Source organism: Staurois parvus, unplaced genomic scaffold (assembly GCF_062004578.1).
Source record: "Staurois parvus isolate SC_StPar_1 unplaced genomic scaffold, SC_StPar_1.0 ptg002167l, whole genome shotgun sequence".
Lineage (NCBI taxonomy): Eukaryota > Metazoa > Chordata > Amphibia > Anura > Ranidae > Staurois > Staurois parvus.
Window position 1 is genome coordinate 263,147 of NW_028319963.1, and position 23,081 is coordinate 286,227.

Genomic DNA, 23,081 nt, shown 5'->3' on the forward strand with positions numbered 1-23,081 from the left:
GAGGCGTTTTCCCCATCGAAGTCCCTGGGAGGCGTTTTCCCCATCGAAGTTCATGGGAGGCATTTTCCCCATCGAAGTCCATGGGAGGCGTTTTCCCCATCGAAGTCCATGAGAGGCGTCTTCCCATTGAAGTTTATGGGAGGCGTTTTTCCATTGAAGTCTATGGGAGGCGTTTTCCAATTGAAGTCTATAGGAGGTGTTTTCCCATTGAAGTCTATGGGAGGTGTTTTCCCATTGAAGTCTATGGGGCATGACTTTCCTCGACTGCCCATTGAAGTCTATGGGGCGTGACTTTCCTCGACTGCCCATTGAAGTCTATGGGGTACGACTTCCCATTGAAGTCTATAGGGTACGACTTCCCATTGAAGTCTATAGGGTACGACTTCCCATTGAAGTCTATGGGGCACAATTTCCCATTGAAGTCAATGGGAAGCAGTGTGTGAACCGAGGCACCAGGATGCAATTTCTAGCCACCATGGCAATCTGGCGCCTGGGATTTGTTGAACCCTGGTTTATGTTCATATGTGCGTGTATATGGGGGCGTTTGGCTGGGAGAAGCTGAATATAAACAAAGGGGGGCAGGGACACTGGTGATGCTGTTATCTAAATATGACAATGGACAAGCTCACAGCAGAGTCGGACCTGATGGGAAACTACTCGCCACAGCGCAGCACCAGATGGATGGTTGAAGCCTGGTGGGGAACTGATAGAGTAGTTCCGCAACAGGTCTGCCTTCCTTCTGATTGACAGCCGACGGCAGTGAGCAGATTCCAAAGCTGCTATTGGACTGAACAGCGGTTATGGATCTGCCCACGGCCATGCACTGTCAATCAAAAGGAAGGAGGATCTGATGGGGAACTAGTCTATCAGTTCCCCATCAGGTCCTACCCACCCCAATACCAACCTCCTTGGCCATGCATCTGTCTGTGTGATGGACACAGTGGCTGGGGAGGGGGAGCGTGCTGAGGAAGGAGTGCTCTATCAATCAAAAGGAAGGTGGATCTGAGGGGGAACTGATCTTTCAGCTCCCCATCACGTCCTACCCACCCCAATACCAACCTCCCTGGCCATGAATCTGTGTTCCCTGTGGCTGAGGGGGGAGCACACTGGGGAGAGAGTGTTCGAAATGGACCTTACTGTCATCCTCTGACAATTTTGGGTGGTGGCCCAACAGAATTCTTGAGCCTGTGCGACTAGACATGTGCAAAACAAAAAAATTTGTTTCGTTATCTAACAAATTTCATGCAGTTGGATTCGGTAAATTCGTTTTCGGGATTTGTTTCGGTAATTCGTATTCAAAATCAATTCGAAAACAATTCGACCAAGATCAAAAAGTCGTTCGTATTCGAAATTGGTTCAACCGAATTAGAAAAAGAATTCGAAAAACAACAGGAAGCGGGGGACTTGCCCTCCTGAGGATTTACACCCCCCCAAGTAAAAAGCCCCAACAGGGGCAATCATGATGAACAAAATTGGCCCCAATTTGTAACTAGTTTTTACAGTAACCTGGACATGGAAGAGCTTTTCACTGAATAAAAAAATACAATGTATGAGGGCTGTACAGACAGTAATGAAAAAGTGGCCATAACTTTTCTTTAACCCCTCGCCCTGCTGAGGATTCCCCCCCCCCCCCCCCCCTTCCTGACCAGGCCATTTTTTGCATTACGGAGCTGCGTGGCTTTAACTGACAATTGTGCGGTCATGCAACGCTGCACCCAAATGAAATGTACGTCCTTTTTTTCCCACAAATTCAGCTTTCTTTCGGTGGTATTTGATCGCCTGTTTTTTATTTTTTACTCTATAAACAAAAAAACTCCACAATTTTGAGAAAAAAATATTTTTGACTTTTTGCAATAAAACATGTCCAGGAAAAAAATGAAAAAAATCAAATTTCGTCATAAATTTCGGCCAAAACGTATTCTGCTCCGTGTCTAAAAAAAATCCCAGTAAATTAATTGGTGAGTGAAAGTTATAGCGTTTACGAATGGCGGTATGTACTGAATTTTTTTTTTATACTAGTAATGGCGGTGATCAGCGACTTATAATGGGACTGCGGCGGGCATTCTGACACTGGGGGGGGGGGGGGGGGACTGACTTGGTGTCACTGAAATCCCCAGTGATCAGTGCTAAAAAAAAAAATCACTGAGGCTGTGCTAATTGCACTGGGCAGGAAGGGGTTAACATGAGGGGTGATCAAAGGGTTAACTGTGTGCTGTGTGTGTTTTACTAGGGGGTGGAGTCTGTATGTTTCACTGTAAGCACACTGCTTTGGATGGCTGTGCTATGCAGAGCCATGCAAAGCAGTGTGCAGGAGCTGACAGGAAGGAGAACTGTTCTGTTTACAAACAGTTCTCCTCCCTGTCAGAGATGCTCAGCAATCACCAGGTGCCGGCGAGTAGTCACTGGCTGGGACCCGGTGTTTGACTCCCGGCGTGGGTGCTCCTCATGCACAGCCAGGGGCGGACTGACCACTCATGGGGCCCCCGGGCAATAGAGGATCATGGTTCCCCTGTGTCCTTGCCCAAACTCAAAAAAGCCTATGAAAAATGTACCGGGGGCATCTCATGGGGCCCCCTACTGACCTTGGGCCCTCGGGCACTGCCCGAGTTTCCAAATGGTCAGTCCGCCCCTGCGCACAGCCCCTACCCGGAAATGCAAAATCACGTGTATATAGGTGATTTTGCGCACCTGTGCCACCCTGTAGCAGTATTTCTGCTATAGGGCGGTTGGGAAGCGGTTAAAGCAAAACTTCCTCTTTTGGGTGGAGCTCCGCTTTAAATTTGTTTTCGGTTTTGTTTTCGAATTGGATTTCGTCTCGTTATTTTGGATTCGTTTAAATTAGTTATTTTTGCAGTTCCTTATTCGGATACATTCGAATCTCCAAATAAGGAAAAGATTTGTCCGAAATGCGATTCGGAACGAAAAGAACTGCACATTATCTACGTGCGACACTATGAATCTCCCCCACAGGGGCGGACTGACCATTCAAGCACTCGGGCACCGCCCTAGGGCCCGGGGTCAGTAGGGGGCCCCATGAAATGCCCCTGGTACCTTTTATAGGCTTTTTTGGGTGTGCTTTGAGTGTGGGCAAGGACACAGGGGCCCCATGATCCTTTATTGCCTGGGGGCCCCATGAGTTGTCAGTCCGCCCCTGCTCCCCCAATATGTTGAGTCCTTCGGAAATGATTACTGAATCTAACTTCTAATTCTTTCACTGCTGAGATGTATCCACAAGAAAGCACTGACTCCCGCACATGTGTGAAGAGATTCTTTCCCAAGAAAGCCCTGACATTTTATAATGTGTTTTATCTCCCGGCTGGTTCCCTGTAATATTTACAAACTGTCTTTATCTTTTTTTTTCCTTCTAGACATGTTATGGTGAAATGAAGGACCTTGATTACCTCGTGTCTTTGATGTTAACCGATAGTGAACCATGTCGAAGAATGTCAAATGTGCTGAGTAACAAGACATTTCATTGTATTGAAGAAGAACTGGTCAGAGGAGAAGGTGTTCCCAAACGCTGAGGTCATTTGTTCCCCACACTGGTACGCGGAGCGAGCAACGCTCACATTCGGCACGCACGTATGTCTGCGCACGAGACAGACACCACCGGAACCCGGCTTATCTGGGGGGGAAACAATTCAGATTAAAATGAATACAAAGGACAATGTATCGGGCACACTGATGATTTCCTATGAAAAGCAACAGTCTTTGTTTTAATATTTTAACAAATCTCATTTGTTATCCTGCCCTCAGCTAATAATGGAATCTTCTGTTCCTCCTACCAGTCCATCCCCCACAGTTACTACCTTTTGTACTACTAGCCCCTCCCTCTTAGATTGTAAGCTCCCAGGATCAGGGCCCTCCTATCCCTCTTGTATTGAACTGTATTGTTGCTGTATTGTCTCCCTTTATATTGTAAAGTGCTGAGCAAACTGTTGGCGCCATATAAATCCTGTATAATAATAATAATAATAATATATAAATCCTGTATAATAATAAAATAAATTCTGTATAATAATAATATATAAATCCTGTATAATAATAATAATAATATATAAATCCTGTATAATAATCATAATAATAATAATAATAATATATAAATCCTGTATAATAATAATAATAATAATAATAATATATAAATCCTGTATAATAATCATAATATTAATAATAATATATAAACCCTGTATAATAATAATATATAAATCCTGTATAATAATCATAATAATAATATATAAATCCTGTATAATAATCATAATAATATTAATAATATATAAATCCTGTATAATAATCATAATAATAATAATATATAAATCCTGTATAATAATCATAATATTAATATTAATAATATATAAATCCGGTATAATAATAATAATATATAAATCCTGTATAATAATAATAATATATAAATCCTGTATAATAATAATATATAAATCCTGTATAATAATAATATATAAATCCTGTATTATAATAATAATAATAATTTGTTTCCATATGCACCAGCACTCAGGGCCGTGGATAAGGGGGCACCACCCAGGAGCGTATTTACAAGGCAAACAAGGCACTTGCCTAGGGCGGCATTTTTAAGGGGGGCAGCACCTTCCCCCAGAAGAAGGATGAAAGAAGGGATACATGCACCATGGGAACCAGGTGGGATCCGAGAGGGGCTGCTTGATGGTGTATGTAGATCCTGGCTCACGTTCCCGAGGATGTCCAGAGCTGTGAAGATGAGTGTCACTCTATCGCCGCGGGGGGGGGTATTGGAAGGCTCTCCTGGGTGGGGGGCAGGAGTGTTTTCAGTCAATGTCAGGCTCTCTCTGCGAGAGGGGGAAGGGAGGGGGGTGTTGGTCGGTGTCCGTGGAGGCAGACAATTTTTGTGTTGCCTAGGGCAGCGCAAAACCTAAATACACCATTGGTACCACTAGTCCTCCTGTACGGGGCCCAGGCCAGCAGGGGGGCCCAGGCAGCTGGGGGATTTGGATGTGGGCAGAGAGGGTGATCGGCACAGTGAGGGCAATTACTGGAACCAATCCCCTGTGTGGCTCCCCTGCAGCAGCTGAAAGCCGCCGCCTTCTCCTCTCCCTCCTGCTGGCTTTCAGCTGCTGCAGAGAGAGCCATATAGGGAATCGGTTCCTGTAAATGCCACCCCCCCCCCGCACTCATCACCCTCCCTGTGCACCATACATTTCCCCCTGCTACCCAGGGCCCCCTGTGTGCCCCCCACCCCCACAATGCTGCCGGATTCCCTCTCCTCTTTCCCACCATTAGCTGCCAGCACACAATAGGATCCTTCAGGATGGAGAGTGGGGAAAGAGTCCAGTAAATATGTCACATTTAGCAGCCCCTTCCTTTCCTGAATGAACACAATGAGTGATCAGTACTGATCTTTAGCTGTGTTCATTCATAACTGAAGCCTAGTAAACTGTGTTTGTGTGTGTGTGTGTGTGTGTGTGTGTGTGTGTGTGGGGGGGTCTGTCAGGTTGGCTGTATGGGGCCCTGGGGTTTCTAACAGCAGCCCTGCCAGCACTGCATGTAAGTATCAAAGGAGTGAACCTAGAACCCGCTCCCCCCATCCTTTCTGTAACAATTCAATGGTGTCCCAGCCTCAGGATTCCTGAAAGTGGAAGAAAACTAGATCTGAGCACTACAAACGAAAAACGCTGTTTAAAATTTAAATGACAATTGCGTAGTCGTGCACTATCGTACCCATATGAAATTTTTAGCATTTTTTTCACATAAACAGAACTTTCTTTTGGTGTTTTTTACTCGCCGCTGGAGGTTTTATTTTTTGCGCTATAAACAAAAAAAGAGGAAAAATTTTGGAAAAAAAAAGTTTTTGTTTGTTTCTATTATAAAATTTTGCAAACAGGTAATTTTTCTCCTTCACTGATTTGCGTTGATGAGGCTGCACTGATAGGCACTGATAGGCTGCACTGATGGGCACTGATAGGCAGTACTAATGGGCACTGATAGGCAGCACTGAAGGGGAATGATAGGCAGCACTGATGGGCACTGATGAGGTGGCATGGATAGGCAGCATTGATGGGCAGCACTGATGAGGAGGAACTAATACTGCACTGATAGGCAGCAATGATGGGCACTGATGAGGTGGCACAGATAGGCAGCACTGATGGGCACTGATAGGCTGCACTGATGAGGTGGCACTGGTGGGCATTGATGAGGAGGCACTGATGATGCTGCACTGATAGGTGGCAATGATGGGCACTGACAGGCGGCACTGATAGGCAGCACTTATGGGCACTGATGGGTGGCACTGGCTGGTGCCACTGACTGGCAGCACTGACTGGCAGCACTGATGGATGGCACTGCTGGGCGGCACTGATTATCAGTGCGGGTGTCCTCTGTGAAAGCGTGAGGAAAGTGCTGCCAATATCCAGCAACTGTATTTACTCGGTGATCTGCTGTGTCATTGGACAAAGCTGATCACGTGGTAAAAGACCGCTGTGATTGGCCTTTTACATTATGTGATCAGCTGTGTCCATAGGACACAGCGATCACTGACAGCGTTGGGTGCCTGCCTTTGGGGGGGGGGGGGGCCACGTTCTGGAGGATGTCATATGACGTCCTCCCAGAACTGGACAACCGCGCTGTAGCCATCATTCGGCTATAGCGCGGTTGTAAAGTGGTTAATCCATTTTTATTATTCAGAGGAAACTCCCTCACCCATCCGTGTCACCACGCCTTATCTTGTTGAGAAATTACAGGCGGACCTGGGTTTACGAACACCTCGGTTAACGTAATTTTCGGTTTCTGAATGAAAATCCATTGAAAATAAAGGCTCGGTTTACAAATTTTTTCCGCAATACGAAGCGTATGTCGGTGCCGATTTTCAAATGCAATCGCTGGCTTTTTTTTTTCTTTACTATAGCTCACAGGATTAGCTGTCACTTTCCCCCGAGCTAAAAGGATACTTTAATCCTAATTAAAAGGTATGCGCTAATAACAAATTTATACAAAGGTGTATATCATCATCCAAAAAACATTAGTGTTTTAAATAAATAATTATAGTGTCCAAACATAAATTAGTGTCCAAACAATATATATATATCTTCAGTGACTTGAACCAATTGTGAAAAATCCACCACCAAAGCAGATTAAATGAACTCACCAGAGCTAATGGCTGGTCAGATTATAAACCAGCAACAGCGCTTGTGTTCTGGGAGCAATGAACCCGATGTCCAAATAGATATGGTGATGTTTCAGATACTTCCAGATAATAATAACACTGTTCAACAGGTAAAAAGTTTTGGGCATAAAATTAGCTAATCTTACATAATTTTGGGGTGCTGAAAACGAAAATGACCCTAAAAAATGTTGATTGGCTCTAGTTTCCATGATATATTCACCCATCTAATGACGTAAGCCATTCAAAATTATGATGCAACTTCAGCTGCATATTGCGCAATTGATACTGGTGACCAATAGAAAATTGCATGTATACTGAGATGATGCAATATTAGCCTTTAATTGCATCACTTCACTGCATAAAAGCTGCAGTATCTGTAGCTGATTGTAGTTCGTCTTTACATTTCGTTTTCTGCTTATATAGGCTACTCAGTAATGCCTCGAACTTGTGTGAATAAAGCAGATAATTTCTGCTATATCTGCGGTGAAATAACTTTTATCTCACAAAAAAGGAGGATAACAGGAATGATTAAGAAAGCCTACAACTTGTATTTTGGCTGCAAGATAGGAGACCAGGACAAGAGCTGGGCACCACATATATGCTGCAATTCTTGTGGGACGGCACTGGAGCAATGGTTGAATGGAAAAAAGGCATCTATGCCTTTCGCTGTGCCAATGATTTGGAGAGAGCCAACAGATCATGTTAGTAATTGTTACTTTTGTATGGTGCCTCCAATTGTAAAAGGGCTAAATAAGAAGAAAAAGTTATCTGTGCACTATCCAAATATTCCATCGGCAATACGTCCAGTTCCTCATGGAGAGGGGCTACCAATTCCTAAAGCACCAGAATCCTTCGTGGTTGAGCCAAGTGAGGAAGAACCTGAAGCGTGTAGTCACGTGCAGTTGTAAGAGATAGCCCTTTCCTCGAATACAAGAGAAAAGCCAAGAGAAGCAAAACCGACACAAATTGAAGACAAAACTAGTGAGAATCCTAAGTATTAAAATGATTCAACTTAGCTTATGGCTATAATTTTTCTTGGTAATCCTATGCAATATATTCTGCCATTTAGGCTTTGTTATGTAGTCAATATCACTTGCTTTATATTTGTGGAAAGACATCTATCTATATGATTATTGTGCATTATGTAGTCATTACGCCTATAGTAGAAAACTTTCCGTTTACAGAAAAACTAGAGCCAATTGACAAATTCCATTATTATATTTGAACTCAGAATGTGAAATTCATTAAGAAATGGATCCTTTTGTTTCCAAAACTGGCAAAAAATAAAAACTTGTTGAACAGTGTAATCACAGACAAACAACTTTGCAGCCCAAGCTCTTATGATGAACTTCACCACTCTTTCTCATACCTCCATGAGAGCATGCAGTACACTCAGGGACAAAAAAGAGAACATAATGGTGCAATACGTTTTTTTCATTTATGTCTTTAATAAAAAAGGTATAAGGAAACTCACAAACAAGGTGTCCAACAGACACCAGCTTCAATCGCAAAAAAGGGGTTGAGATACAGTTACCGCTCACCGCGGATCTCTCCCATACAGCACAGAACAGCAAGGCTCTCTAACGTCCACATCGAGTAGGCTACGCTTGTTGCTGGTTTATAATCTGACCAGCCATTAGCTCTGGTGAGTTCATTTAATCTCCTTTGGTGGTGGATTTTTCACAATTGGTTCAAGTCACTGAAGATATATATATATTTTTTGGACACTATTTTATGTTTGGACATTATAATTATTTATTTAAAACACTAATGTTTTTTGGATGATGATATACACCTTTGTATAAGTTTGTTATTAGCGCATACCTTTTAATTAGGATTATTGTTGCCAAAATTTATTTTGGGTGGGATATGCTGCTGACATTTTGGAGTTTTTTGTAAGTGGCGCTTTTTTCTTTTTTTTAATTTGGTATTAAAAGGATACTTTGTTTCTTTTAACTCAGGAAACAAACTAAAAGGAAACTTTGTTACTTTTATCTGGGGGGAAAGTGACATCTGATTCTGTGAGCTACAGTGAAGAAAAAAAAGTCGGTAATTACATTTAAAAACCGGCACTAACCTATAGTGGTAGCGACTTTTTAAAATCTTTTTTCTGACTTCCGGAATGGATGAATTGGTTTTCAATGCATTCCTTAGGGAAACCGCGTTTTGGTTATGAATTTTTCGCAATACGAAACGTTCCGGAGGACACATTAAATTTGTAAACAGAGGTACACCTGTGCTTTGGAAAAAACTCCCCCTAGTATTTCTAGCTGCAGCCTTGAGTTGATGTACACAGGACACTTCTGAACGATGGAAACTGACTGCTGGAAACGTAGGTTAAAAAATGTCTGTTTAACCGCGTTTGCATAATGTGTTTGTGTGCGTTTATGCACGTTTGCGTTTAGAAGCATTTTTAGGAGCAGAGACAGCAGTATGTGTTGAGATTAGCTTAGGTGTGAGTTGCTCATTAACATTTCTTTTGTTTCCAAGGTTGGGAAAGGTGTCTGGTGGAGGGAGTCTTTAAGGTCGCCTGGCAGGGGGTCTTCATGAGGAATTTGAGGTGTGAATGGTCATTAACATATCTTTTGTTTCCAAGGGTGGGAGAGGTCTGAGGTGTGAATTTTCATTAACATATCTTTTGTTTCCAAGGGTGGGAGAGGTCTGAGGTGTGAATGGTCATTAACATATATTTTGTTTCCAAGGGTGGGAGAGGGCTGAGGTGTGAATGGTCATTAACATATCTTTTGTTTCCAAGGGTGGGAGAGGTCTGAGGTGTGAATTGGTCATTAACATATCTTTTGTTTCCAAGGGCAGGAGAGGTCTGAGGTGTGAATGGTCATTAACATATCTTTTGTTTCCAAGGGCGGGAGAGGTCTGAGGTGTGAATGGTCATTAACATATCTTTTGTTTCCAAGGGCGGGAGAGGTCTGAGATGTGAATGGTCATTAACATATCTTTTGTTTCCAAGGGCGGGAGAGGTCTGAGGTGTGAATGGTCATTAACATATCTTTTGTTTCCAAGGGCAGGAGAGGTCTGAGATGTGAATGGTCATTAACATATCTTTTGTTTCCAAGGGCAGGCGAGGTCTGAGGTGTGAATGGTCATTAACATATCTTTTGTTTCCAAGGGCAGGAGAGGTCTGAGGTGTGAATGGTCATTAACATATCTTTTGTTTCCAAGGGCAGGAGAGGTCTGAGGTGTGAATGGTCATTAACATATCTTTTGTTTCCAAGGGCAGGAGAGGTCTGAGATGTGAATGGTCATTAACATATCTTTTGTTTCCAAGGGCAGGAGAGGTCTGAGGTGTGAATTGGTCATTACAATGTGTGACAAGCTTGGTAGGAACATCCTGTGTTCAGTGTTTTGTCCATCTGAGTTCCTTGAAAACGCTTTGCATGCATTTTTCATGATGAAATAAGGCTCTGGACAGCATCGGGAACTGGAGGAGACGCAAATGCTTATAAACACGATTTGCTGAGTTTAGCCGCAAGCGTTTTGCATTAGAAACACTGATAAAATCGACTGCTGAATGCAAGTTTTCTGCGTTCAAAAAAATGAAGGTAAACTCAAATGCCTGTAAATGACTGTAAACGAAGATGTGTACATGGACACATAGGAGAACATTAGGGAGAGTTCAGGGACTGCTGAAAAAAACACTGAACAGCTCCTAAACGTGAGTTTATCAGCTGCAGTGTACAGGCAGATGATGTAGCATTTACTTCCTGGAATCCATCTACCCTTAGCTCAGGCATGTAGACAGGAGGGTGTGCTTAGCTGAGAAAGTCCCTCCTCCCATGAAGACTCCTGGGATGTAGGACATCATTTTGGCCTAGGCCAGAAACCAGGAAGCAAATGAAGAAACTTAAAAAAAAAGGTTTAAAACCAGTAAATATAATGTACCTCTTTAGCCATTTACTAAGGCTAGCAGCATAAAGATTACACATAGTTCATGTTGATTGAAGGAGTTTCGTTCCACTTTAAGGGCCAGCCCAGCCTAAACTAACATCCTTCAGACGATTTAATCATGAAACTCACTATAATGATGAACTGTAATCGCTGCGCAGGATGTTTGCACAATCGCAGTAGACGGATCGCATCACCTGACGTGAGCACTGTTTGCACAATATATAAATCGCCATGGCTTGCCGTATTCACCTCCATAGTGGCTCCAAAATACGTCTTTTCTCAACCCACGACACTACAAAGCTACTAATTTACTACTTTGTAATCTCTCGGCTCAACTATTGCAGCTCCCTCCTCGTAGGTTCCCCTCCACACAGGCTACCCCCCCCCCCCCCCCACAAGTCTGTCATGGATGTTGCTGCCCTCCACCCCTCTTTGCCAATCCCTCCACTGGCTTCTGCTCGCCCCAACAACATACAAACAACTTTGCCCCAAGCCACGTTACCAACCTCATCTATCACCCAAATCAGAGGCGTACTGTCGTCAGGGGTCGCAATTTTGACCCGGCCCCATGCTCCAGGGGGCCCATGCGGCCTCCCTGCTTTACACCTAGACAGCAGGGGCGGCATATACCAGGGGCGGACTGACCATTCGAGCACTCGGGCACTGCCCGAGGGCCCGGGTCAGTAGGGGGCCCCATGAATGGCCCCTGGTACCTTTTTTATAGGCTTTTTTGAGTGTGGGCAAGGACACAGGGGCCCCATGATCCTCTATTGCCCGGGGGCCCCATGAGTTGTCAGTCCGCCCCTGGCATATACACAAACCGATATCCTCCTTTTTGTTCCTGCAGCTGCTGAAAGCCTAGTTATCCTACTCTCCCTCCCCAGGGGCGTATTTACCACAAGGCGAACAAGGCATTTGCCTAGGGTGGCATTTTTTCAGGGGGGCAGCACTGCCCTCCAAAAGAAGGGGCACACGTGGCATGGGGACCAGGTGGGATCCGAGAGAGGCTGCAGGATGCGTGACGGTGTATGCAGAGTCAGACTCTCGTTCCTGGGGATGTCCGGAGCTGTGCAGATTGCTGTCTTTCTCTCCACGGGGGAGGGGGGTCGATGGCCAGTGTATGGGGGCGGTAGTGGCAGCTCTCTTGGGTGGGGGGGCAGGGATGTTGTTGGTAAATGCCAGGATGTCAGGCTCTCTCCGCGGGACGGGGGGGAGAGGGTGGTGGTGTGGTCTCTGAGGGGGGCCCAATTTTTGTGTTGCCTAGGGCCGCACAAAATCTAAATACACCACCAGGGGCGGACTGACCATTTGGAAACTCGGGCACTGCCCGAGGGCCCGGGGTCAGTAGGGGGCCCCATGAGATGCCCTGGTACCTTTTTCATAGGCTTTTTTGAGTTTGGGCAAGGATACAGGGGCCCCATGATCCCCTATTGCCCGGGGGCCCCATGAGTTGTCAGTCCGCCCCTGTACACCACTGTCCCTCCCACCTGCATTCAGAGGCTGCAGGAAGAAAATGGAGGGGATCGGTTTGCAACCCCTGCCCAGTCTACTCAGCTTTGCAGGCCAGGTACTTGATGCGCTCCCCTGGTTCCCCCTGCAGCACTGCTAGCTTTCCCCCCCTCCTCTCTCATGCCGGCTGCTGTGGGGAATGTGTGAGGATGGAGAGCGGGGGAAGGAGCCGGTGAATATGTAATTTACTGGCATCTCTCTTTTCTGAAAGAACATAGTGAGTGATCGGTACCAATCACTCACTGTGTTCATTCATAATCTCTCTTTTCTCTAGCGTGAGGCATCACGGGTCTGCCTGCCAGCAGGGCTGCTACAAAAATCTGTAAAAAATAAAATAGAATAAAATGGTACCAATCACTCACTGTGCCCAATTATAACTGAAGCATAGTAAACTGTGTTTACTATTGTTCGGTTTGTGACTAAATGGGAAGCTCTGTACTGAGCTATTCCTGTCTAATCATTCTGTGCTGCTGAAGCTGCAGAGATGGAGATCGAGGGTTGTGTCCTCAATCCCCTCTCTCTGTATCTAAAGTGAGACAACATGGGTCTGTTTAGACCCCTGATATTTCACCAAAGCCCCCCAACAGGGCTGCTAAAAAAAAACCTGTGAAAAATAAAATAAAATAAAATGGTTCCGATCACCTGTTTCCATTCATAGCTGAAGCATAGTAAACTGTGTTTAGTATGCTTTGGTTTGTGAATGAATGGGAAGATCTGGACAGCAGAGAGTCTTTTAAGATCCCTGATATTTCACCAAAGCCCAACTAACAGGGCTGCTAAAAAGATCTGTAAAAAAAATGGTACCGATCACTCATGGTGTCCATTCATAGCTGAAGCATAGTAAATGCTGTTTACTATGCTTCGGTTTGTGAATGGATGGGGAGCTCTGTATAGAGCTATTCCTGTCCATAGCCCCAGGTTCACACCTAAGCGTTTTCCGAAGCATTTTGCAGAAACGCACTACAATCCATATAACATGATTTCCTATGGGACAGGTTCACATCTCCGTGTTTTCACCCGGTGCGTTTTTTGGAAAGGGTCAGGGACTTTTTTGAACTCAAAAAGTTGCTTTTTGGTTCTATAGCCTTCAATGGCAACACTGCAGAAAAGCATGTAGTGCATTTTTGCTGCGTTTGTGATGCGTTTTTTGACAAGTATTTGATGCGTTTTGCATTTTAAATCTGCCTAGCAACAAGAAAAAAAAGCACCCATGTGAGGTATCACCACGATCATTAGAGCGAGAGCAATAATTCTAGCGCTATACCTCCTCTGCAGCTCTGAAAAGGTTTCCCCAGCCACAACCCACCGGCGTGGAGACAATCCTACTTATCCCCAGCCACAACCCACCGGCTCAGGGACAATCCTACTTATCTCCAGCCACAACCCACCGGCTCGGGGACTATCCTACGTATCCCCAGCGGCAACCCACAGGCTCGGGGACAATCCTACTTATCTCCAGCCACAACCCACCGGTTTGGAGAAAATCCTACTTATCCCCAGCCGCAACCAACAGGCTCGGGGACAATCCTACTTATCTCCAGCCACAACACACCAGCTCGGGGACAATCCTACTTATCTCCAGCCACAACACACCAGCTCGGGGACAATCCTACTTATCTCCAGCCACAACCCACCGGCTCAGGGACAATCCTACTTATCTCCTGCCACAACCCACCGGCGTGGAGACAATCCTACTTATCCCCAGCCACAACCCACCGGCTCAGGGACAATCCTACTTATCCCCAGCCGCAACACACCGGCGTGGAGACAATCCTACTTATCCCCAGCCACAACCCACCGGCTCAGGGACAATCCTACTTATCTCCTGCCACAACCCACCGGCGTGGAGACAATCCTACTTATCCCCAGCCGCAACCCACCGGCTTGGGGACAATCCTACTTATCCCCAGCCGCAACCCACCAGCTTGGGGACAATCCTACGTATCCCCACCCACAGCCCACCGGCTCAGGGACAACCCTATTTATCCCCAGCCACAACCCACCAGCTTGGGGACAATTCTACTTATTCCCAGCCACAGCCCACCATCTCTGGGACAATCCTACTTATCCCCAGCTGCAACCCACCGGCTCAGGGACAATCCTACTTACCCCCAGCTTCAACTCACTGGCTTAGGGACAGTCCTACTTAACACCAGCCGCAACCCACAGGCTCAGGGACAATCCTACTTATCCTCAGCCACGACCCACCAGCTCTGGGACAACCCCACTTATCCCCAGCCACAACACACCAGCTCGGGGACAATCCTACTTATCTCCAGCTACAACCCACCGGCTCGGGGACAATCCTACTTATCCCCAGCCACAACACACCGGCTCGGGGACAATCCTACTTATCTCCAGCTACAACCCACGGGCTCGGGGACAATCCTACTTATCTCCAGCTACAACCCACCGGCTCGGGGACAATCCTACTTATCTCCAGCCACAACCCACCATCTCGGGGACAACCCCACTTATCCCCAGCCACAACCCACCAGCTCGGGGACAATCCTACTTATCCCCAGCCACAACACACCAGCTCGGGGACAATCCTACTTATCCCCAGCCACAACCCACCGGCTCGGGGACAATCCTACTTACCCCCAGCCACAACACACCGGCTCGGGGACAATCCTACTTATCTCCAGCTGCAACCCACCGACTTGGAGATAACTTTACTTAACCGCAGTGACCACCATTTTACCTATTCCGCGTTAACCCCTTGGTAACCGGAATGTACAGAGGTCCCCTTACCACCGATGGGTCCCGAACCATTCTACATACAGAAATTCTTTCCTCTGAAGACCAACCACTGCCAAGGCCGCCGTGGCAATCCAAGTCCAAGCAAGAAGGGCAGGGAGGGTGGGAAGCTTTCTGAATAGACTTCCTGGGATCAGCCACTCTCCTACCGTCCTATGACCCCTCCCAACATGACCATCCAATCAATCGCAACTAAACCAACTTCTTTCACCCTACTAGGTTGTCCCTCTATTCACCCAGTCATGTGGCCTCTGCGTTTATTTTTTTTTTTTTGCTCCAGGCCAACCTATATAACTGGATATAACATTTATAGGTGACGTTGATCCAGGGAATATCCGATTGCCTCTCGGGGGATCAGGAAGGAATTGTTTTCCCTGCAGGAGCAAATTGGATCGTGTTTTGCTGGGTTTTTTTGCCTTCCTCTGGATCAACTGTGGGTGTAAGACTATAACTTTTTTTTGTATTTAATGGTTGAACTGGATGGACATTTGTCTTTTTTCAGCCAGGCTAACTATGTAACTATGTAAGTACAGTTGCAAGAAAAAGTATGTGAACCCCTTGGGATTACGTGGAGTTTTGCATGAATTGGGCATAAAATGTGCTCTGAACGTCATCTAAGTCACAACAATAGAAGAACACAGTCTGCTGAACATAATACTACACAAACATTAGATGTTGCCATGGTTTAATTGCACATAACATGTAAACATTCATAGTGCAGGGAGGAAAAAGTATGTGAACCTTTGGACTTAATAACTGGTTGACTGTCCTTTGGCAGCAATAACCTCAACCAAACGTTTCCTGTAGTTGCAGATCAGACCTGCACAACGATCTGGAGTCATTTTGGACCACTCCTCTTCACAAAACTGTTTCAGTATAGCAATACTCTTGGGATGTCTGGTGTGAATCGCTCTCTTAAGGTCATGCCACAGCATTTCAATCGGGTTGAGGTCAGGACTCTGACTGGGCCACCCCAGAAGGCGTATTCTGTGCTGTTGCAGCCATTGTTTTGTTGAATTACTTGTATGCTTTGGGTCATTGTCCTGTTGCATCACCCATCCTCTGCGGAGCTTCAGTTGGCAGACAGATGGTCGTACGTTTTCCTGCAAAATGTCTTGATAAACTCTGGAATTCATTTTCCCATCAATGACAACAATCCGTCCAGGCCCTGAGGCAGCAAAGCAGCCCCAAACCATGATGCTCCCCCCGCCATGTTTTACAGTGGGGATGAGGTTTTGATGTTGGTGTGCTGGGCCTTTTTTTCTCCACACATAGTGTTGTGTGTTCTTCCCAAACAACTCCATCTTGGTTTCATCTGTCCACAGTATATTTTGCCAGTAGTGCTGTGGAACATCCAGGTGCTCTTTTGCAAACTTCAAACGTGCTGCAATCTTCTTTTTGGACAGCAATGGCTTCCTCCGTGGTGTCCTCCCATGTACTCCATTCTTGTTTAATGTTTTCCTTATTGTAGATGCGTCAACAAAAATGTTAGCATGTGCCAGAGATTTCTGTAGGTCTTTAGCTGACACTCTGGAATTCTTCTTTACCTCATGCAGCATTCTGCGCTGTGCTCTTGCAGTCATTTTTACAGGACGACCACGCCTAGGGAGAGTAGCAACAGTGCTAAACTTTCTCCATTTGTAGACAGTCTGTCTTACCGTGGACACATGAACATCCAGGCTTTTGGAGATACTTTTGTAACCCTTTCCAGCTTCATGCAAGTCAACAATTCTTGATGGTAGGTCTTCTGAGAGCTCTTTTCTGCGAGGCATGGTTCACATCAGACAGTGCTTCTTGAAACCAGTAAACCCAAAACAGGTGTGTGTGTTTTTAAGGGCAGGACAGCTGTCAGCAACACATCCAATATCATCACACTGATTGGAGTCAAGTTTGGCTCACTCCTGGCTCCAATTAGCTCTGGGAGAAGTCATTAAGCTAGGGCCTCACATACTTTTTCCTCCCTGCACTGTGAATGTTTACATGTTATGTGCAATTAAACCATGGCAACATCTAATGTTTGTGTAGTATTATGTTCAGCAGACTGTGTTCTTCTATTGTTGTGACTTAGATGACGTTCAGAGCACATTTTATGCCCAATTCATGCAAAAATCCACATAATCCCAAGGGGTTCACATACTTTTTCTTGCAACTGTACATATATTGTTTCTTTTTTATTGTTTTAGGGAAAGTTCCCACATGGAAGAAAAATATATTTGAAACATACTGTTTAAATATTCTTCCCAAATATATTGACATATATTTACAATACTACAATTTTGGCCATATTCAATATATTTCAAAATATATTTCAATAAATAAATATATATATATATATTGCATGTTGAAATGCTTATTTATTACAATTATATGAAAAATATTTTTTAAAATAAATTTCAAATATACTTTATGTCTTTAAAAATACAAATCTACATTTCTGGAACGTATTTACAAATATATGTTAAAAATTTATATTTTTTAAATATATTCTTCAGATCTTTTTATCATATAAAAAGGTCATTTTAACATATATTTGTAAATGCGTTCCAGAAATGTAGATTTGTATTTTTAAAGACATAAAGTATATTTGAAATGTATTTTTAAAAATATTTAAAATATTTTTCATATCTTTTGTAGTAAAAATGCATTTCAACATGCAGTATATATATATATATATATATATTTTTTTTTTTTTGTTTTTTTTTTTTTGTTTTTGTTTTATTAATGTATTTTTTTAATATATTAAATATGACCAAAATTGTAATATTTCAAATATATGTCAATATATTTGGGAAGAATTTTTGTAAAATATATTTCAAATATATTTTTCTTCCATGTGGGTCAATACTAATTTTATAATACACTGTACCTTACATGTAAATTGAAAACAACTATGAGCTTTAGCCGTGGTTTACACTAATGCAGTGCGGGAAACGTAGCGATTCCTGTGCGTTTGCCGCACCACATTGCAATTGCAATGCAATTGAGTCCATGCGATCTGGTATGGGGGTCAGCCCTGGTTTACACTTCTGCGGTACAACACATCACATTTGATTCGCACAGGAACCGCACCGCATTCCTCTGCCAATCACATGCGATGTCTGTGCGGGGCGATTTGAGCCACACGTTTTGTATGGCTCAGATGGCATCGCATCCACTCCAAAAAGGCGCAGAACCTTTTTTTTTTCCGAACCTGATGTGATCACCCAAGCAATGCAAATTCTGGTAATCGCACTGCGTTTTGCGACCTGTTTCAGGGTGCCGTGATTTTAACATTGGCACCCGTACCAGATCACATGGATGCTGTGCGATTGCAATGTGGTGCGGCAAACGCACAGGAATTCGCTGCGTTTCCCACACTGCACCACCCTAGGTTCACACCTATGCGTTTTCCACAGAGTTTTGCAGAAACGCTCTATAGTCCATGTAACATGATTTCCTATGGGACAGGTTCACATCTCCGCGTTTTCACCCGGTGAGTTTTTTTTTGGAAAGCGTCATGGAGTTTTTTAAACGCAAAACGTTGCATTTTTTATTCTATAGACTTCAATGGGAACGCTGCAGAAAAGCATGTAATGCATTTTTTATGCGTTTTTTATGTGTTTTTGATGCGTTTTTAAAGTGTTTGGAGAAACACACAGAGTTCCATTTAACATGATTTCCTATGGGACAGGTTCACATCTCTGCGTTTTCACCCGCTGCGTTTTTTTGGAAAGGGTCAGGGACTTTTTTAAACTCAAAAATTTGTGTTTTTGATTCTATAGATTTCAATGGGAATGCTGCAGAAAAGCATGTAGTGCGTTTTTGCTGCGTTTGTGATGCGACGTTGCCTAGTAACAAGAAAAAATGCAAAACGCATCAAAAACGCATGTGCAAAAATGCACTGCAGAAACAGATAAAGTTTAACTGAGTAGGTGTGAACCTCGCCTTAGTGTGAACCAGGGCTCAATGAAGGGGCGGACTGACCATTTGGAAATTCAGGCACTGCCCGAGGGCCCGGGGTCAGTAGGGGGCCCCATGAGATGCCCCTGGTACCTTTTCCATAGGCTTTTTTGAGTTTGGACAAGGACACAGGGGCCCCATGATCCTCTATTGCCCGGGGGCCCCATGAGTTGTCAGTCCGCCCCTGGCTCAATGTAAAATTAATGATACCCCAAAACAGATCAGAAAACGCAGTTCGATTGCCAGAATTCGCATCGCATGGGCCTACCAAGCTGGCCGCAAACATTACAATCTGATTGTACAATCAGATAATAACTAGGAATGAGCTGGGGTCCTCCAAGCTTTGTTCTGTTATTTTCTTATCTATTCTTTGATTTTCTATTCTAGTCTGTTTAATTCTATTCTATTCTATTCTTTTTGAACTTAGAATTTTGGAAGGCTGCTATATTCTAACAGTAATACACATATTCTTTGAAGGATATCAGCAATATGTTTATATTTCGAAATTGTTTTCGAATTTCATTTTGTTTTCAAATTCAACTCCAATTTGATTTGAATTCGATTCGAATTTCATTACATCGGATTCCTTTAAATTCTATTACTATGGTAATAAAAAGATTCGGATACATCCGAAGCTCCAAAAAATTAAAATTTTGTTTTTGGATTCTAACGAAATGAGCCGTACATGTCTATCATGGATTTATATGGACAGGTGGACATATTAACCACTTCCCGTCCGACCGTTGTATATAAACGGCCAGACGGTGGCAGTGCAGGGTCAGGTGGGTGTTTATAAACGGCCTCCCCGCCGCCTGCTTCTGCACGATCCCTGGGAGCGCGCTGCACTGCGATCCGGTGTCCGCTGTGTCCTCCGGACACAATGGAACACCAAACGTCGGACGGGACCTCTGTACGAGGTCCCGATCATGTGATCACTGATTGGCCTATCAGTGATCACATGCAGAGTAGTAAGCAAGATGTCACTTCTGACATCATTGCTTACTACGTGTGAAATATGTGAATGATCACAGAGGTCACATGGTACAAGGCTATTCACAAAGGCCTTGTACCATGTGACAAGCTGTGACCAATCACAGCTCACACAGTATTTCTCAATGGCTGCAAGAATGCAGCCAGAGAGAAGGAGAAATGATTGCTTTTACAGCCTTTATGGGTGTAAAAGCAATTTGTGTAAAAAAAAATCTTTATACCCCCCACAAGTAGTACAGTGTCACCATGGTGACACTGTACTGCTAGGGTGACAGTATGGTAAATAAAAAAACATAAATAATAATATAAAAAATAATAATACATTTTGGGCAAGATTTATGATGAAATATTATTTATTTGCAAAATTTTATAACAAAAACACTTTTTTCAAAATTTTTGGACTTTTTCATTTACATAGCAAAAAAAATAAAAATCTCAGTGGTGAATAAATACCACCAAAATAAAGCTTTATCTGTCTCAAAAAAATGCTAAAAAATTCATATGGGTACAGTGTTGCATGACCGCGCAATTGTCATTCAAAGTGTGATAGCGCTGAAAGCTGAAAATTGTCCTGGACTGGAAGGGGGGGAAAGTGTCCGGACTGGAATGGGGTGAAAGTGTCCGGACTGGAAGGGGGGTGAAATTGTCCGGACTGGATGGGGGTGAAATTGTCCGGACTGGAAGGGGGTGAAAGTGTCCGGACTGGAAGGGGGGGAAAGTGTCCGGACTGGAAGGAGGTGAAAGTGTCCGGACTGGAAGGGGGTGAAAGTGTCCGGACTGGAAGGGGGGGAAAGTGTCCGGACTGGAAGGGGGGGGAAAGTGTCCGGATTGGAAGGGGGTGAAAGTGTCCGGACTGGAAGTGGGTGAAAGTGTCCAGACTGGAAGGGGGTGAAAGTGTCCGGACTGGAAGGGGGTGAAAGTGTCCGGACTGGAAGGGGGTGAAAGTGTCCGGACTGGAAGGGGGGGAAAGTGTCCGGACTGGAAGGGGGGGAAATGTCCGGACTGGAAGGGGGGGAAAGTGTCCGGACTGGAAGGGGGGGAAAGTGTCCGGACTGGAAGGGGGGGAAAGTGTCCGGACTGGAAGGGGGGGAAAGTGTCCGGACTGGAAGGGGGGGAAAGTGTCCGGACTGGAAGGGGGGGAAAGTGTCCGGACTGGAAGGGGGGGAAAGTGTCCGGAGTGGAAGTGGGGAAAGTGTCCAAACTGGAAGGGGGGGAAAGTGTCCAAACTGGAAGGGGGGGAAAGTGTCCGAACTGGAAGGGGGTGAAAGTGTCTGAACTGGAAGGGGGTGAAAGTGTCTGAACTGGAAGGGGGGGAAAGTGTCCGGACTGGAAGGGGGGGAAAGTGTCCGGACTGGAAGGGGGGGAAAGTGTCCGGACTGGAAGGGGATGAAAGTGTCTGGACTGGAAGGGGGGTGAAAGTGTCCGGACAGGAAGGGGGTGAAAGTGTCCAGACTGGAAGGGGGGGAAAGTGTCCGGACTGGAAGGGGGGGGAAAGTGTCCGGACTGGAAGGAGGGGAAAGTGTCTGGACAGGAAGGAGGTGAAAGTGTCCGAACTGGAAGGGGGTGAAAGTGTCCGGACTGGAAGGAGGTGAAAGTGTCCGGACTGGAAGGGGGGGGAAAGTGTCCGGACTGGAAGGGGGGAAAGTGTCCGGACTGGAAGGGAGGGAAAGTGTCCGGACTGGAAGGGGGTGAAAGTGTCCGGAGTGGAAGGGGGTGAAAGTGTCCGGAGTGGAAGGGGGGTGAAAGTGTCCGGAGTGGAAGGGGGTGAAAGTGTCCGGAGTGGAAGGGGGTGAAAGTGTCCGGACTGGAAGGGAGGGAAAGTGTCCGGAGTGGAAGGGGGTGAAAGTGTCCGGACTGGAAGGGGGGGAAAGTGTCCGGACTGGAAGGGGGGGAAAGTGTCCGGACTGGAAGGGGGTGAAAGTGTTCGGACTGGAAGGGGGGGAAAGTGTCTGGACAGGAAGGAGGTGAAAGTGTCCGAACTGGAAGGGGGTGAAAGTGTCCGGACTGGAAGGAGGTGAAAGTGTCCGGACTGGAAGAGGGGGAAAGTGTCCGGACTGGAAGGGGGGAAAGTGTCCGGACTGGAAGGGAGGGAAAGTGTCAGGACTGGAAGGGGGTGAAAGTGTCCGGACTGGAAGGGGGGGAAAGTGTCCGGATTGGAAGGGGGGAAAGTGCCGGACTGGAAGGGAGGGAAAGTGTCCGGACTGGAAGGGGGTGAAAGTGTCTGAACTGGAAGGGGGTGAAAGTGTCCGGACTGGAAGGGGGGGAAATTGTCCGAACTGAAAGTGGGGGGAAGTGTCCGGACTGGCAGGGGGGGAAAGTGTCCGGACTGGAAGGGGGGGAAAGTGTCCGAACTGGAAAGGGGGGAAAGTGTCCGGACTGGAAGTGGTTAAAAGGTATATACATTTATTTGAAATTTATATATTTATTGGAAGGTAATACACTATTTTAGTTTTATTTTTTTCAGGTATCACGTGATCCGGAATGTTGGAATAATAAAGTTGGATACACAGGATTGAGCAGGGGCGGACTGACAGCTCATGGGGCCCCCGGGCAATAGGGGATCATGGGGCCCCTGAGTTATTTTTGGTGGACTATAAATTAATAAATTTTTTTTTTTGAACACTAATTTGTGGACTTTAATTTGTAGAATTTTTGGTGTGTTTGGTTTTTGAGTTGTGAAGGAAAAGGCTTCATTATCATTATTCAGCGTCAGGGAGGCTTGCACTTACTTCCCGTCCCAACAACCACGCAGAAGCCAAGAGGAAGTCTCCTTCAGGGTGACATGCCACCTCGTCTCACTTCAAATACCCAACCAGCTCCAGGACTTTTT

The 23,081-nt window shown here is 45.2% G+C and overlaps 1 long non-coding RNA gene across 1 annotated transcript in view; it reads left to right on the forward strand.

Moving 5' to 3' along the window:
• LOC149432309 (uncharacterized) overlaps positions 1–22,837 on the forward strand; it is a 75,424-nt gene extending 52,587 nt beyond the window's left edge. Inside the window, exons 2-3 of the long non-coding RNA XR_016309153.1 lie at positions 3,369–3,545; positions 22,716–22,837. This is a non-coding gene — a long non-coding RNA (uncharacterized LOC149432309). The remainder of the gene's footprint in view (positions 1–3,368; positions 3,546–22,715) is intronic.
• Positions 22,838–23,081: the final 244 nt, after the last annotated feature.